This window comes from Hyperoodon ampullatus (assembly GCF_949752795.1).
Source record: "Hyperoodon ampullatus genome assembly, chromosome: X".
NCBI classification, from domain to species: domain Eukaryota; kingdom Metazoa; phylum Chordata; class Mammalia; order Artiodactyla; family Ziphiidae; genus Hyperoodon; species Hyperoodon ampullatus.
Genome location: NC_136913.1, coordinates 133130956 through 133149509, shown reverse-complemented (window position 1 = coordinate 133149509; position 18554 = coordinate 133130956).

Genomic DNA, 18554 nt, shown 5'->3' with positions numbered 1-18554 from the left:
ATTTTGTTTATCTTCTCAAAGAACCAGCTTTTAGTTTTATTGATCTTTGCTATTGTTTCCTTCATTTCTTTTTCATTTATTTCTGATCTGATTTTTATGATTTCTTTCCTTCTGCTAACTTTGGGATGTTTTTGTTCTTCTTTCTCTAATTGCTTTAGGTGCAAGGTTAGGTTGTTTAGTCGAGATATTTCCTGTTTCTTAAGGTGGGATTGTATTGCTATAAACTTCCCTCTTAGAACTGCTTTTGCTGCATCCCATAGGTTTTGGGTCGTCGTGTCTCCATTGTCATTTGTTTCTAGGTATTTTTTTATTTCCTCTTTGATTTCTTCAGTGATCACTTCGTTATTAAGTAATGTATTGTTTAGCCTCCATGTGTTTGTATTTTTTATAGCTCTTTTCCTGTAATTGATATCTAGTCTCATAGCATTGTGGTCGGAAAAGATACTTGATACAATTTCAATTTTCTTAAATTCACCAAGGCTTGATTTGTGACCCAAGATATGATCTATCCTGGAGAATGTTCCATGAACACTTGAGAAAAATGTGTATTCTGTTGTTTTTGGATGGAATGTCCTATAAATATCAATTAAGTCCATCTTGTTTAATTTATCATTTAAAGCTTGTGTTTCCTTATTTATTTTCATTTTGGATGATCTGTCCATTGGTGAAAGTGGGGTGTTAAAGTCCCCTACTATGATTGTGTTACTGTCGATTTCTCCTTTTATGGCTGTTAGTGTTTGCCTTATGTATTGAGGTGCTCCTATGTTGGGTGCATAAATATTTACAATTGTTATATCTTCTTCTTGGATCGATCCCTTGATCATTATGTAGTGTCCTTCTTTGTCTCTTCTAGTAGTCTTTATTTTAAAGTCTATTTTGTCTGATATGAGAATTGCTACTCCAGCTTTCTTTTGGTTTCCATTTGCATGGAATATCTTTTTCCATCCCCTTACTTTCAGTCTGTATGTGTCTCTAGGTCTGAAGTGGGTCTCTTGTAGACAGCATATATATGGGTCTTGTTTTTGTATCCATTCAGCCAATCTGTGTCTTTTGGTGGGAGCGTTTAGTCCATTTACATTTAAGGTAATTATCGATATGTATGTTCCTATTCCCATTTTCTTAATTGTTTTGGGTTCGTTATTGTAGGTCTTTTCCTTCTGTTGTGTTTCTTGCCTAGAGAAGTTCCTTTAGCATTTGTTGTAAAGCTGGTTTGGTGGTGCTGAACTCTCTCAGCTTTTGCTTGTCTGTAAATGTTTTAATTTCTCCATCAAATCTGAATGAGATCCTTGCTGGGTAGAGTAATCTTGGTTGCAGGTTTTTCTCCTTCATCACTTTAATTATGTCCTGCCACTCCCTTCTGGCTTGTAGAGTTTCTGCTGAGAGATCAGCTGTTATCCTGATGGGGATTCCCTTGTGTGTTATTTGTTGTTTTTGCCTTGCTGCTTTTAATATGATTTCTTTGTGTTTAATTTTTGACAGTTTGATTAATATGTGTCTTGGCGTATTTCTTCTTGGATTTATTCTGTATGGGACTCTCTGTGCTTCTTGGACTTGATTAACTATTTCCTTTCCCATATTAGGGAAGTTTTCAACTATAATCTCTTCAAATATTTTCTCAGTCCCTTTCTTTTTCTCTTCTTCTTCTGGAACCCCTATAATTCGAATGTTGGTGCGTTTAATGTTGTCCCAGAGGTCTCTGATATTGTCCTCTGTTCTTTTCATTCTTTTTTCTTTATTTTGCTCTGCATTAGTTATTTCCACTATTTTATCTTCCACCTCACTTATCCGTTCTTCTGCCTCAGTTATTCTGCTATTGATCCCATCTAGAGTATTTTTCATTTCATTTATTGTGTTTTTAATCGATGCTTGATTCATCTTTAGTTCTACTAGGTCCTTGTTAACTGTTTCTTGCATTTTGTCTATTCTATTTCCAAGATTTTGGATCATCTTTACTATCATTATTCTGAATTCTTTTTCAGATAGACTGCCTATTACCTCTTCATTTGTTAGGTCTGGTGGGTTTTTATCTTGCTCCTTCTCCTGCTGTGTGTTTTTCTGTCTTCTCATTTTGCTTATGTTACTGTGTTTGGGGTCTCCTTTTTGCCGGCTGCAGGTTCGTAGTTCCTGTTGTTTTTGGTATCTTTCCCCAGTGGCTAAGGTTGGTTTAGTGGGTTGTGTAGGCTTCCTGGTCGAGGGGACTAGTGCCTGTGTTCTGGTGGATGAGGCTGGATCTTGTCTTTCTGGTGGGCAGGTCCACGTCTGGTGGTATGTTTTGGGGTGTCTGCAGACTTTTTATGATTTTAGGCCACCTCTCTGCTAATGGGTGGCGTTGTGTTCCTGTCTTGCTAGTTGTTTGGCATAGGGTGTCCAGCACTGTAGCTTGCTGGTCGTTGAGTGAAGCTGGGTGCTGGTGTTGAGATGGAGATCTCTGGAAGATTTTTGCCGTTTGATATTATGTGGAGCTGGGAGGTCTCTTGTGGACCAGTGTCCTGAAGTTGGCTCTCCCACCTCAGAGGCACAGTACTGACTCCTGGCTCCTCAATTTGGGATGATTTGTTGTCTATTCATGTATTCCACAGATGCAGGGTACATCAAGTTGATTGTGGAGCTTTAATCCGCTGCTTCTGAGGCTGCTGGGAGAGATTTCCCTTTCTCTTCTTTGTTCTCACAGCTCCCGGGTCTCAGCTTTGGATTTGGCCCCGCCTCTGCGTGTAGGTCGCCGGAGGGCGTCTGTTCTTCGCTCAGACAGGAAAGGGTTAAAGGAGCAGCCTCTTCGGGAACTCTGGCTCACTCAGGCCGGGCGGGAGGGAGGGGCACGGAGTGCGGGGCGAGCCTGCAGCGGCAGAGGTCGGCGTGACGTTGCACCAGCCCGAGGCGCGCCGTGCGTTCTCCCAGGGAAGCCGCCCCTGGATCCCGGGACCCCGGCAGTGGCGGGCTGCTCAGGCTCCCGGAAGGGCGGTGTGGACAGTGACCTGCGCTCGCACACGGGCTTCTTGGCGGCGGCAGCAGCAGCCCCAGCGTCCCACGCCCGTCACTCTCTGGTAGCATCTTTAGGATTCTCTATGTATAGTATCATGTCATCTGCAAACAGTGACAGTTTTACTTCTTGTTATCCAATTTGTATTCCTTTTATTTCTTTTTCTCCTCTGATTGCCATGGCTAGGACTTCCAAAGCTATGTTGAGCAACAGTGGTGAGAGTGGATATGCTTGTCTCGTTCCTGATCTTAGAGGAAATGCTTTCAGTTTTTCACCATTGAGAATGATGTTTGTTGTGGGTTTGTCATATATGGCCTTTATTATGTTGAGGTAGGTTCCCTCTATGCCCACTTTCTGGACAGTTTTTATCATAAATGGGTGTTGAATTTTGTCCAGAGCTTTTTCTGCAGCTATTGAGATGATCATATGATTTTTATTCTTCAATTTGTTAATATGGTGTGTCACATTGATTGATTTGCATATATTGAAGAATCCTTGCATCCCTGGGATAAATCCCACTTGATCGTGGTGTATGATCCTTTTAATGTGTTGTTGGATTCTGTTTGCTAGTATTTTGTTGAGTAGTTTTACATTTATATTCATCAGTGATATTGGTCTGTAATTTTCTTTTTTTGTAGTATCTTTGTCTGGTTTTGGTGTCAGGGTGACAGTGACCTCATAGAATGAGTTTGGGAGTGTTCCTTCCTCTACAATTTTTTGGAAGAGTTTGAGAAGGATGGGTGTTAGCTCCTCTCTAAATGTTTGATAGAATTCACCTGTGAAGCCGTCTGTCCTGGACTTTTGTTTGTTGGAAGATTTTTAATCACAATTTCAATTTCATTACTTGTGATTGGCCTGTTCATATTTTGTTTCTTCCTGGTTCAGTCTTGGAAGGTTATACCTTTCTAAGAATTTGTCCATTTCTTCCAGGTTGTCCATTTTATTGGCATAGAGTTGCTTGTAGTAGTCTCTTAGGATGCTCTGTATTTCTGCAGTGTCTCTTGTAACTTCTCCTTTTTCATTTCTAATTTTATTGATTTGAGTCCTCTCCCTCTTTTTCTTGATGAGTCTGGCTAATGGTTTATCAATTTTGTTTATCTTCTCAAAGAACCAGCTTTTAGTTTTATTGATCTTTGCTATTGTTTTCTTTGTTTCTATTTTATTTATTTCTGCTCTGATCTTTATGATTTCTTTCCTTCTGCTAACTTTGGGGCTTTTTTGTTCTCCTTTCTCTAGTTCCTTTAGGTGTAAGGTTAGATTGTTTATTTGAGATTTTTCTTGTTTCTTGAGGTAGGCTTGTATAGCTATAAACTTCCCTCTTAGAACAGCTTTTGCGGCATCCCATAGGTTTTGGATCATCGTGTTTTCATTGTCATTTGTCTCTAGGTATTTTTTGATTTCCTCTTTGATTTCTTCAGTGATCTCTTGGTTATTTAGTAATGTATTGTTTAGCCTCCATGTGTTTGTGTTTTTTAAGTTTTTTTCCCTGTAATTCATTTCTAATCTCTTAGCGTTGTGGTCAGAAAAGATGCTTGATATGATTTCAATTTTCTTAAGTTTACTGAGGTTTGATTTGTGACCCAAGATGTGATCTACCCTGGAGAATGTTCCGTGCTCACTTGAGAAGAAAGTGTAATCTGCTGTTTTTGGATGGAATGTCCTGTAAATATCAATTAAATCTATCTGGTCTATTGTGTCATTTAAAGCTTCTGTTTCCTTATTTATTTTCATTTTGGTAGATCTGTCCATTGGTGTAAGTGAGGTGTTAAAGTCCCCCACTATTATTGTGTTACTGTTGATTTCCTCTTCTATAGCTGTTAGCAGTTGCCTTATGTATTGAGGTGCTCCTATGTTGGGTGCATATATATTTATAATTGTTATATCTTCTTCTTGCATTGATCCCTTGATCATTATGTAGTGTCCTTCCTTGTCTCCTGTAACGTTCTTTATTTTAAAGTCTATTTTATCTGATATGCATATTGCTACTCCAGCTTTCTTTTGATTTCCATTTGCATGGAATATCTTTTTCCATCCCCTAACTTTCAGTCTGTCTGTGTCCCTAGGTCTGAAGTGGGTCTCTTGTAGACAACATATATATGGGTCTTGTTTTTGTATCCATTCAGCAAGCCTGTGTGTTTTGGTTGGAGCATGTAATCCATTCACGTTTAAGGTAATTATGGATATGTAGGTTCCTATGACCATTTTCTTAATTGTTTTTGGTTTGTTTTTGTAGGTCCTTTTCTTCTCTTGTGTTTCCCACTTAGAGAACTTCCTTTAGCAATTGTTGTAGAGCTGGTTTGGTGGTGCTGAATTCTCTTAGCTTTTGCTTGTCTGTAAAGCTTTTGATTTCTCCATCGAATATGAATGAGATCCTTGCCGGGTAGAGTAATCTTGGCTGTAGGTTCTTCCCTTTCATCACTTTAAGTATATCATGCCACTCCCTTCTGGCTTGTAGAGTTTCTGCTGAGAAATCAGCTGTTAAACTTATGGGAGTTCCCTTGTATGTTATTTGTCATTTGTCCCTTGTTGCTTTCAAATAATTTTTCTTTGTCTTTAACTTTGCCAATTTGATTACTATGTGACTCGGCGTGTTTCTCCTTGGGTTTATCCTGTACGGGACTCGCTGTGCTTCCTGGACTTGGGTGGCTATTTCCTTTCCCATGTTAGGGAAGTTTTTAGCCATAATCTCTTCAAATATTTTCTCTGGTCCTTTCTCTCTTCTCCTTCTGGAACCCCTATAATGCAAATGTTGTTGCGTTTAATGTTGTCCCAGACGTCTCATAGGCTGTTTTCATTCCTTTTCATTCTTTTTTCTTTCGTCTGTTCCACAGCAGTGAATTCCGCCATTCTGTCTTCCAGGTCACTTATCCGTTCTTCTGCCTCAGTTATTCTGCTATTGATTCTTTCTAGTGTATTTTTCATTTCAGTTTTTGTATTGTTCATCTCTGTTTGTTTGTTCTTTAATTCTTCTAGGTCTTTTTTAAACATTTCTTGCATCTTCTCGATGTTTGCCTCCATTCTTTTTCTGAAGTCCTGGATCATCTTCACTATCATTATTCTGAATTCTTTTTCTGGAAGGTTACCTATCTCCACTTCATTTAGTTGTTTTTCTGGGGTTTTATCTTGTTCCTTCATCTGGTATATAGCCCTCTGCCTTTTCATCTTGTCTATCTTTCTGTGAATGTGGGTTATTTTCCACAGGCTGAAGAATTGTAATTCTTCTTGCTTCTGCTGTCTGCCCTCGGGTGGATGAGGCTATCTAAGAGGCTTGATGGGAGGGTCTGGTGGTGGGTAGAGCTGACTGTTGCTCTAGTGGGCAGAGCTCAGTAAAACTTTAATCCACCTGACTGTTGATGGGTGGGGCTGGGTTCCCTCCCTGCTGGTTGTTCGGCCTGAGGCAACCCAACACTGGAGCCTACCTGGGCTCTTTGGTGGGGCTAATGACAGACTCTGGGAGGGCTCACGCCAAGGAATATTTCCCAGAACTTCTGCTGCCAGTGTCCTTGTTTCCACGGTGAGCCACAGCCACCCCCCACCTCTGCAGGAGACCCTCCAACACTAGCAGGTAGGTCTGGTTCAGTCTCCCCTGGGGTCACTTCTTCTTCCCCTGGGTCCTGATGCCCACACTACTTTGTGTGTGCCCTCCAAGAGTGGAGTCTCTGTTTCCCCCAGTCCTGTCAAAGTCCTGCAATCAATTCCCACTAGGCTTCAAAGTCTGATTCTCTAGGAATTCCTCCTCTCGTTGCCGGATCCCCAGGTTGGGAAGCATGACGTGGGGCTCAGAACCTTCACTCCAGTGGGTGGACTTCTGTGGTATAAGTGTTTACCATTCTGTGAGTCACCCACCCACCGGTTATGGGATTTGATTTTACTGCGATTGCACCCCTCCTACCAACTATTGTGGTTTCTCCTTTGTCTTTGGATGTGGGGTATCTTTTTTGGTGAGTTCCAGTGTCTTCCTTTCGATGATTGTCCAGCAGGTAGTTGTGATTCTGGTGTTCTTGCAAGAGGGAGTGAGAGCACGTCCTTCTACTCCGCCATCTTGGTTTCTCCAATGCCCCTCTAGTCCTTTCTGATTCTGTCTTCCATTTCTCCCTTCCCAGGAGGAAACCCCTATTCTGAATTTTTATTATTATAGATTAGATTTGCCTTTTCTAAAAAATTTATATAAATGGAATAATGTACTCTTTTTTGTCTGGCTCTTTTGCTCAGCAAACTATTTTTGAGATTCATTCATATGTGTCAATAGTTTGTAATGGTATTCAAATAAAAGTTTTATTCATTGTACTATTGATGGACTTCTGGGTTGTTTCCAGTTTGGGGCTATTACTAATGATGATTTTCTGATCAATCATATACATATCTTTGGGTGAACATGCACAATTTCTTTCTGTTGGATATGTATTTTGGAGTGAAATCTCTAAGTATTTATTCATACTTTCAGCTTTAATAGATACTGTCAAATATTTTTTAAAGAAGTTATTCCAGTTTATATTCTCACCAGCAATGTATAAGATTCCAATTGTTCAACAACTTGTTAACACTTGGTATTATCTGCTGTTTAAGCCATTCTGGTAGATGAGCAGCAGACACATTGTAGGTTTCATGTGCATTTCTTGATAGGTGATTATGTTAAGCATCTTTTTATATGCTTATTTGTTATTTGGATATCTTCTTTTGAGACATGTCTGATCAGGGTTTTTGCACATTTTAATTGGGGTATTGCTGTTTTTATTTGATTTGTAACAGTCTTTAAAGTATTCTGAATACGAGCCCTTTATCATATATATGTACTGCAATTATCTTCTCCTACTCTGTGGATCTCCTTTCCCTTCTACTAATGGTATCTCTTGATGAACAGAACTAATACACACACCCACCACCATCATCACCACCATCCTTCCAGCAGACAAAGTTACTTCCTACTTTACTGGGATAACAAAAGCCACCAGATAGGAGTTCCCTCATTTTCTTGCCACCAACCCTACACTTCCTTTTAACTTATTATAATACAGGAGTTGTTCTCCTCCTAGCTAAGGCCAGTCTCTTCCTCTATGCTTTAAATCCCATCCAAACTTACCATTTTTGGAACCCAACATTATCAACTATTTGTCCTGTATCTTCAACTCTACCTTGAATTGGCTCCTTCTCATCAGTAAGCATTTTCATTTCTCTCCCTTTTGAAGAAAACAACAAAAAAATAAACACTCCTCTATTTCTTATCTATATTGGTATACATAGATCTAGTTCATTCACTTTGCTTCAAAGTATTCTGTGAATAAATGAACCATGGTTTATTTATCCATTTCTCTAATGAGGGGTAGTTAAGTACATTCCAATCTTTTCCTATACAAATAGTTTGCAATGAACTTTCTTTCCTTTTTTTTTTTTTTTCTGTGCTACACGGGCCTCTCACTGCTGTGGCCTCTCCCGCTGTGGAGCACAGGCTCCGGATGCACAGGCTCAGTAGGCATGGCTCACAGGCCCAGCTGCTCCGTGGCATGTGGGATCCTCCTGGACCAAGGCACGAACCCGTGTTCCCTGCATCGGCAGGCGGACTCTCAACCACTGCGCCACCAGGGAAGCCCTGCAATGAACATTCTTTACCATATATCTTTACGCATATGTACAATTTTCTATAGGGTATATACATCTTCAACTTTACTATATATTGCCTAATTATTTTCAAAGCAGGAATACCAATTTATAATTACCAGCAATTAAAATTTCTCCTTATTCTCATCAATACTTAGTGTTATCAGACTAAATTTTGCCAATCCAGTGAATATGAAATAATAGATCATTGTGTTGCATTTCCCTGTATACTAGTGAGATTGATTTTCTTTTAATATGTTTACTAGTCATTCAGGATTCTTCCTCTGGTAGTTGCTGGCTCATAATGTGTGCATATTTTTGGTTTGGTTGTTTGTCCTTCTTTTTGGTTTTTAGAAATTATATATATATTCATAATTTTAAAACTTTGTCAGATATGAGGTTGTAAATATTTTATGGCAGTCTGTAACTTGCCTTTATCTTTGTTTATACTGAGATATTTTAAATTTTAATATAACTAAATTTATCAGTCTTTCTCTTTATGATTTATATTTTTATGTTTTATGTCCTCTGGTTTATTTTTATGTCTTATTAAATAATTCCTTCCCTACCTAGATATCAAAAAGATATTCTATTTTTCTCTTTTTCCTTACTGTGTGTATAGATATATACATATACAATATTGTGATATGATTAATATATAATGTATATATACAACTATGTATATATAAATGGTTTCATATTTTACAACCTTTTGAAACTTACTTTTTTCACTCAACTTTATGCTTTTAAGATTTATCTATTAATGATGAAGTATTTTCTATCTTAGAGAATAGTTTGTAAAAAAAAAGAAAAAGAGAAAAAGATTTATCTATGTTTTTAAAAATAGATCTAGTTCATTCACTTTAACTATATATATATATATATATGCTCTTACTTAGGGTTTTCTTAGGGTTTAACTCATCAGAAATTAAATTCTTTTTTAAAATTAATTAATTAAGGCTGCGCTGGTTCTTAGTTGTAGCACATGGGACCTTCACTGCATCATGTTTAGTTGTGGCATGCAGGATCTTTAGTTGCAGCATGTGGACGCAGCTGAGGCATGTGGACTCTTAGTTGCAGCATGTGGACTCAGTTGCAGCATGTGAACTCATAGTTGTGGCATGCATTTAGGATCTAGTTCCCTGTTGAGGGATTGAACCTGGGACCCCTGCATTGGGAGCATGGATTCTTACCCACTGGACCACCACTCGGGAAGTCCCAGAAATTAAATTCTTAAATGTCTGTGAATGGTGTGAGGCATTGATCTAAATTTATCTGTTTCCATAAGGAGAGCCCATTATCCTAATGCCATTTATTGAAAAGTCAATTGTTTCACCCGCTGACTTGCTGTTCTCTATGTGTCATATAATAAGATTACATTTATACTTGGTTCTGTTTATGAGTTCATTATTTTTCTCCATCTATTATTTGTCTATTCATGTGTACCTTAATACTACACTATGTTGATTATTATGGATTTGTAGTAAATTTTGCTATCTAGTAGTACAATTTCTTTATGCTTATTCTTCAAATTTTTCATGATCATTCTTATCTATTTTTCTTTTACATGAATTATAATATAAATTTTAGTATCAGCATGTCAAGTTCTGTAAGAATAAAATCCTATTGATATCTTGATTATATTTTCACTTAATGTGTAGAATAATTTGAAAAAAATAACTATGTTTATGACAATGAATCTTCCCCTCATGAACATAGTATAACTCTATATTCACTTAGGTCTTTTAAAAGATTTTTAATTAAAGTTTTATAATTTTCTTCCTAAAAGTATTACAGCTTTTATAGGATTTATTTTAATATACCTTATAATTTTTGTTGCTATTATAAATAGTACCTTCGAGAAGGGGGGTTCTCAATTTTGGCATATGAATACATGTGTGTATGTGAGTGTGTTTTATGCACATAAAATATTTCACTTTACTTTTTGGTGTGTCTTTTGCTATTTAAAAAGGTTTCATTTTTGTTCTAATGATATCTTTATTCCAGTGGTTTTCAAACTGTAGCATATATCAGAATCCCCTGGAGAGCTGTTACAACACAAATTGCTGGGTTCCAACTCCAGTGTTCTGATTCAACAGGTCTGGGGTAGGACGTGAGAATTTGCATTTCTAACAACCTTCTAAGTGATATGGATCTACTGGTCCAGTACCACACTTGAAGAACCATTATTTTATACTAATATCTTCATATAATACTTTTATCTTCCTTTTAAAGATACTGTCTATTGATTCCCTTCATGAATCATAATAAAATTTACTAGTACTCTCTTTTTGCCTCTCCCCTCCTTCTGACCCAGCTTCTAATTTAAGCCTATATCTTCTTACTCCTAGTTAATATCTATGAAGTTGTCTTCCTTCTATACCCATTTTTGTTATTTGTATTATACATATATTTCAGAGTATATAATATTTGCCTCTATTTTGTCATTCCATCTTCATCACTTATTCTTAGCTTTACAGGTAAATATAATTACTGCTCACCATTGAATATATGACAAACTACTCCTATGATTTCTTGGTATCTAAAGCTTTTTTCTATTAAATCTCTTAGAAAGTATCATGGGAATAATATTTCCTGAGTTATTGCATGCTCATTATAGCTTGTATTTATATCTGAAAGTTAACTTACAAAATCTTTGGCTCACACCTTCCCATTGTTCAGCCATCTCATTTATAAAGAGTAGCTTTCCAACATCACAACTTTTGCAGATTTCTCTGAGCAGGTTTCTTCTGGAGCCCTTTTTCTGAAATAACTCTCTATATATTATAATAAGAGTGGATTACAGATGAAAAATCTGCAAGATGCAGACTCTACCTGATGAGTAGTTCTTAGGGCATACCAAAGACAAAATGAGACAAAAATCAAGAACACTAAAGGAATTTGAAACCTTTGACATCTACAGCTACTGCAAATATTAAACACAGTCCAACTTCTAGGAAGATTAAAACAAAATCTCACACCAAAGCCCTATTTATCTCAGTACTATTACCCAATATATCATGCCTGGCTTTCAACATATCACTTATATAAAAATATAAGACATGCTAAAAGGCAAGAATAAACAGAGCCTGAAGATACAAAATAAGCATCAGAGCCAGACTCAGATACAACAAAGATTTTAGAATTAAAAAACATTATTAATATGGTAAGGGCTCTAATGGGAAAAGTAGACAGCATTCAAGAACAGATAGATGGGTAATGGAAGCAGAGAGACAGAAACTCTATGAAAGAATCAAAAGGAAATGCTAGCATCACAGGCACTGTAACAAAAATGAAGAATATCTTTAATGGGCTCATCAGTAGACTGGACATTGCCAAGGAGAGAATCAATGAATGTAAAGATAGGTCAAGAAAACCTCCCAAGCTGAAATGCAAGGAGAAAAAAGAATTAATGAAAACTTAGAATAAAACATATATGAACTATGGGGCACTTTCAAGAGGTTTAACACGCACTTAATTGGTTAACAGAAAGAAACAAAGAAGCTGATAAAATATCTGAGGTAATGATGTCTGAGAATTTTAAAAACTTATTGACAAACATCAAACCACAGATCCAGGAAGCTCAGAGAACATCAAGAATATATCATATTCAAGAAGCCAGAGAAGGGGTAAAACACCTTACCTTTAGAAGAACAAGACTTTCTCAGAAAAACAAAAACTGAGGAAATTCATCACCAACAGATATGCCCTGCAATTAATATTAAAAGAAGTCCTTCAGGAAGAAGGAAAATAATATCTGTCAGGAACTTGAATCTCCATTGAGAAGAGAAGATCACCAGAAAAAGAGTAAAGGTAAAATTAATTTTAAAAGTTTTATTATTCTTAATTGCTCTAAAAGATAATTATTTTAAAGTAATAAAAGTAGCAATGTGTTGAGTGATTATAGCATATAAAAAGGCTTAATGATTGAAAGAAAAACCATAGGTGATTAGAGGAAGGAATTGGGAATACACTGTTAGAAGATTTATGCTCTACATGTGAAGCAATTTAGTGTTATTTAGAGGTGAACTCAGATTAGTTAAAAAATGTATATCACAAACTCTAGGGCAATCACTAAAGAAAACTTAAAAAGAAGAATAATAGAAATGCTAAGAAAGAAGATAAAATGAAATCATAAAATAATTAAAACCAGAGAAGGCAGAAAAAGAGGGGGAAAAAACAAAGAATAAATGTAACAAATAGTAAAGTTACCAAAAATGGTAGATACCAGTCTGAAAGTATCAATAGTCACTTTCAATATAAATGGTCTAAATATACCAATTAAAAGAAATAGATTGTCAGTATGAATTTTACAAAAAGATCCCAACTATATGTTGTTGACAAGAAACTGCTTTAAAATATATACACTCAAATAGGTTAAAAGTTAAGAAATGGAAAAAGAAATTCCATGCCAAATTCTAAATTTAAAAAGTTGGAGTGGCTATATTAATTTCAGACAAAGTGGACCTGAGAATAAGGAAAAATATCAGGGATAAAGAAGGACATTATATAATGATAAGAGGTCAATTCTCCATGGAGATATAACAGTCCTAAACATGTATGCAGTTAACCAATAAAGCATCAGAATATTTGAAGTGTAGACTTCAAGTTAAAAATTGTTTCAAGACAAAGAAGGGGAATGATATCAGCAAGATGGCAGAATAGGAAGCCCTGGATCCTCCATTCTTCCCACAGAAACACAAATTCAACACAATACACAGAAAAATTCCCTTTGTGAGAAATCCAGAAACTAGTTGAGAGGCTCCTGTGTCCCTGGTGATGTGAAACCAGCCACAGTAAAGCCAGTAGGAATATTTGCAACACCCTGTCAACATAAGCACTACTAACACCACAGTGCCATATTATTGAAGGAACACCCCCAACTCCCAGCTTATGCCTGGGGATGAAAGGCCATATAACCAATATTCTGATTTTTCTGAGGGCTGACTGAGGCATTGGCTTCTGTCTCACCTGCCTTAGAGTGCTGATGGGACCCAGAATACTCTAGTCACCTGGGACCCATTAAGAACAAAAACTGTGGTTTGAACTAGCAAGCTAGCATAAACCATAGCCCTACTCCCTAGCTCGGTGAAAGTGAAAAATCTCCAGCTCCCAGCTTCTCCCTGTGGAGAAAAGTAAAGGACTGGACCATATATCCAACATTTTGATTTTTTTCTGGAGGCTGCATAAGGCACTGGTTTCTGTCTTGCCTGTCTAAGAGTGTTAATGGAACCTGTCATAGTCAAGATGCTTGGGGACCACTGTGAACAAGAACAGCATTTTGAAATAGCACAAAAGTTTGAGAGGTCCCCAGAATCTCTGGCCAGGCATTTCTCCAATGAACATATACAAATGGCCAACAGGTATATGAAATGATGCTCAACATCACTAATAATTAGGGAAATACAAATCCTACTTTCAATAACAGAACAAATAGACAGGAGATCATTAAGGAAACAGAGGACTTGAACAACACTATAAACCAACAAGACTTAACAGACAGTATAGGACACTTCACACAGCAAGAGTAGAATATACACTCTTTTGATGTACACATGAACATTATCCACAATAGACCATAGGTAAAGCCACAAAACAAGTCTCAATAAATTTTAAAAGGTTGAAATCATACAAAGTATCTCCTCTGACCACAATGAAATGAAACTAGAAATTAATAACAGGAGGAAAATTGGAAAACTCACAAATATGTCAACATTATACAACACATTCTTAAACAACCAATGGGTCAAAGATGAAAACAAAAAAGAAATTAGAAAATACTTTGTGATGAATGAAAACAAAAATACAACATACCAAAACCTATAGGATGCAGCAAAAGCAGTGCTCAGGGAAACTTAACGCTTTAAATGCCTACATTAGAAAAGAATAAAAATCTCAAATTAATTATTTTCACCTTAATGAGCTAGAAAAAGAAGAGCAAACTACATCTAAAGTTAGCATTAAAGAAGACCTAAATAAATGGAAAAACGCCTGTGTTCATGGATTGGAATACTTAGTATTGTTAAAATAGCAACACTCCACAAATCAATCTACAGATTCAATGCAACCTCCATCAATGTCCCAGCGGCCTTTTTTGAAGAAATGGAAATATGAACCCCAAAATTCATACAGAATTGTAATGGAATCTGGATATTCAAAACGATTTTGAAAATGAAGAACAAAATAAGAGTACTTATACTTCCTTATTTCAAAACTTACTTCAAAGCTACATGTCTTAGTTCTTTTGGGCTGCTATAACAAATATAGACTGGGTGCCTTATGAATGATAAACATTTATTTCTCACAATTCTTGAGGCTGGGAAGTCCAAGATCATGACACTTCCTGGTTCATAGATGGCCATCTTTCCACTGTAGCCTCACAGATGCCCCACCTTCTAATACCATCATCTTGGGGGTTAGGATTTCAACCGAGGAATTTTAGAGCAATACAAACATTCAGACCATAGCTCCATAGCAACCAAAACTTTGTGGTACTGGCATAAGCATACACAATGGAATCTATAAATCATTGAAATGGAATTGGGAGTTGAAGAATGAATTCAAACTTTCATGTGTAATAGATTTTCTTTGAAGGTGTCAAGACCATTCAATGTGTTCTCAATTTTTATGAGGTTTGTTTCCAGTTCTCTAGTTAGTGTACTACTTTCCCTTCATCTGGTACAATCATTGTAATGCCATCAATGTAGAAGACTAGCATAACATTTTATGGAACTCAAGATAGTCATCATATTTGTATATTATGGCACAGAGTAGTAGAGTTGATGTAGCCATGAGGCCAGATTATGAAGGTGTACTGTTGGCCCTTTCAGGTAAAACTAAACTGATTCTTGTGATCCTTGCAAACTTACAGAAAGAAAAAGCATTCTCCAGGTCAATAGCTTCATATCAGGGGTCAGGGGATGTATTGATTAGCTCTAGTAAATACAGGACATCTGGAAAGCAGCTGTCACCATCTGGTGAAGTTTACAAGAGTCCACAGTCATTCACAAGATGCATCCTGTATCTGCACAGCCCAAACAGGGGAATTAAATGAGGATATGATAGGTATCAACACCCTCCTTCTTTTAAGTCTGTGATGGTGTCACTAATTCCTACAGTTTCCACAGGCATTAAGTTTTGCTTTTGGTTTACTATCTGTGTACAAACAGGAAGTTCCTGAGGCTTATACTTGGTTCCTCCTGCAATAATAGCTCTTATTTCATAGATCAGAGAGCAAATGTAGAGATTCTGCCACTGTCTGAATATGTCAGCTCTATATATATTCAAGAACTGGGGGAGGGGGTGGAATAAGTAGAGAGAGGGTTATCTTACGTATTTAGCCACTGTTATTCAAACATAGGTCAAAATGCCACTTACCATTTTACCACCATAAGCCCACTTTTAGACTTATGGATCAGACTGATGATTTGCGTCCTCAGAAATTAACATTGACTCAGAGAGAGTGTCTAGTTTTCCCACAAAAGGACTGAATATTTTTTTCCTCAGTGTTGTCACCATGGTGAATGGCTACAGGTCCCTTTGTAGAAGGTTTGGGAAAATATTTACAGTATGTATTTATGGCAATGCTGAAGGGTCTTTCCTCAAGGGACCTAGCCTCTCCTTCAGTCACAGAGCTCTGTCTCTGTGAACTTCTTAGGTCTTTGAACTGGGTTCTTAGAAGTCATGAATTTCCATTTTAGTGATTCAAGTCAAGTTTCTATCAGATGTGGAGTTTTCTTGTTAGTTAGATCTAACTACTCAGTCAATCCATGAACTTGTGATTTAAATAAGTGTTTTTATTAAGCTTCTAAGTTTTAGGATGGTTTGTTAAATAGCCCTAGATGCCTAATATACCAGTGCTCCTCTTACTAATATATTTCTCAAAGCCTTAGAGAAGGGAATGTTCTCTGTGCCATCATGAGGTACAGAGTGTATATATGGGTGGTGGTAGTGATAGTGGCAATGGTGAGTGTAGAAATTGCATTTCATAAATTCACTCCATCATTCCTATCCCCCTAAGTCTTTAGAGCCTTTCCTCTACATTATGTCATGGAAGTTCTAGCATCACAATCTCATTAAATGTAGGCCACCATTCAGTCCAAATTTTAGTCAACTAGCCAGTTAAGCTGTTAGAGCTACTTCCTTCTGCAGAAGCAAATGCATTAAATCCAGACTCTTTGGTAAGCATACCTATATCAATGTATTTGGCCTGATATGGTGTTAGATTCCATCTTTCTTCGTAAAACACCCTTAGAATCCATTCCGGTACATATTCCCTCAGGTTTATGGCAATATAACAAATATAAAAAAATCTTTAAATTTTGATCAAATAGAAACTATTTCCTCTTGAGTCTGACTTTATACTTGCCCACAAGAAACATGGTGAAATCTTGATTCTAGTGATGAGTCTAGTGTCAAAAAACAGTAGGGAAGTAGGTCTTGAGGAAAATAGAGATCCTCTTGAAAAGCAACTTTGGAAAACAATTTGACAGTATCTACTAAAGCTGACCATATGCATATTCTATGACCCAGCAATTGTATTCCTAGGTATGTACCTAACAGAAATGCATGCACATGTGCTACAAAAGACATGTACCAGACATGTTCATAGCAGTACTACACATTACATCCCCAAACTGGAAATAACCTTAATGCTCATCAACAGTAGAATTGATGGATAAATTGTGGTATAGTTACACAATGAAATTCTATACAGTAATGAGGATGAATGAGTTGGTGCTATACACAACATTAAGGATGAATCTCATAAAGTTAATGCTTAGGGATGAAGATAGAACTATAACTAAGTAAATAAATAAATAAATAAATAAATAAATAAGATTTCATTTATATAAATTTCAAAAACAGGCAAAACTAATTTATACCGATAAGTCAGAATATTGGTTATCTTGAAGAAGGCTCCTGGGGTCTTGACAATGTTCTATTTATTGACCTAATTTGTGGCTACACAGGTGTGTTCATTTTGTGCATATCACTGAGTTGTATACTTATAATATCTTTACTTTTCTGTATTTGTGTCACATTCAAATTTAAAATGTTTTTAAGCAAATAAAAACCACAATGAAGTACTACCTCACACTAGTCAGAATGGCTATCATCAAAAAGTCTACAAATAAACGCTGGAGAAGGTGTGAAGAAAAGGGAACCCTTGTACACTATTGCTGGGAATGTAAATTGGTGCAACCACTGTGGAAAACAGTATGGAGGTTCTTCAAAAAATTAGGAATAGAACTACCATATGATCCAGCAATTCCACTTCTAGGTATGTATACAAAGAAAACAAGAACACTAATTTGAAAAGATATATACACCTCCATGTTCAATGCATCATTATTTACAATAGCCAAGACATGGAAACAACCTAAGAGTCCATTGATAGATGAATGGATAATGGTATACAGTGGAATATTATTCAGCCATAAAAGAATGAAATCTTGCCATTTGTGACAACATGGATGGACCTTGAGGGCAGTATGCTAAGTGAAATAACTTAGACAGAGAAAGACAAATACCATATGATCTCACTTATATGTGGAATCTAAAACAAAAACAAAAACTGAGCTCAAATATACAGAGAACAGATTGGTGGTTGCCAGAGGTGCAGGGTGGGTTAAATGGGTGAAGGAGGTCAAAAGGTACAAATTTCTAGTTATAAAATAAATAAATCATGGGGATGTAATATATAACATGGTGACTGTAGTTAATAATACTGTATCAAATATTTGAAAGTTGATGAGAGTAAATCTTAAAAGTTGTCATCACAAGAAAATTTTTTAACTATGTGTGGTGATGGATGTTAACTAGACGTTATGACGATCATTTTGCAACATATACAAATATAGAATCATTACTGTATACACCTGAAACTAATATAATGTTATAAGCAAATTATACCTCAATAAAAAAATAAATAATTTTTTTAAAAAGAGTAAACCCAAAAAAAGAGCTAAACAATATTTTT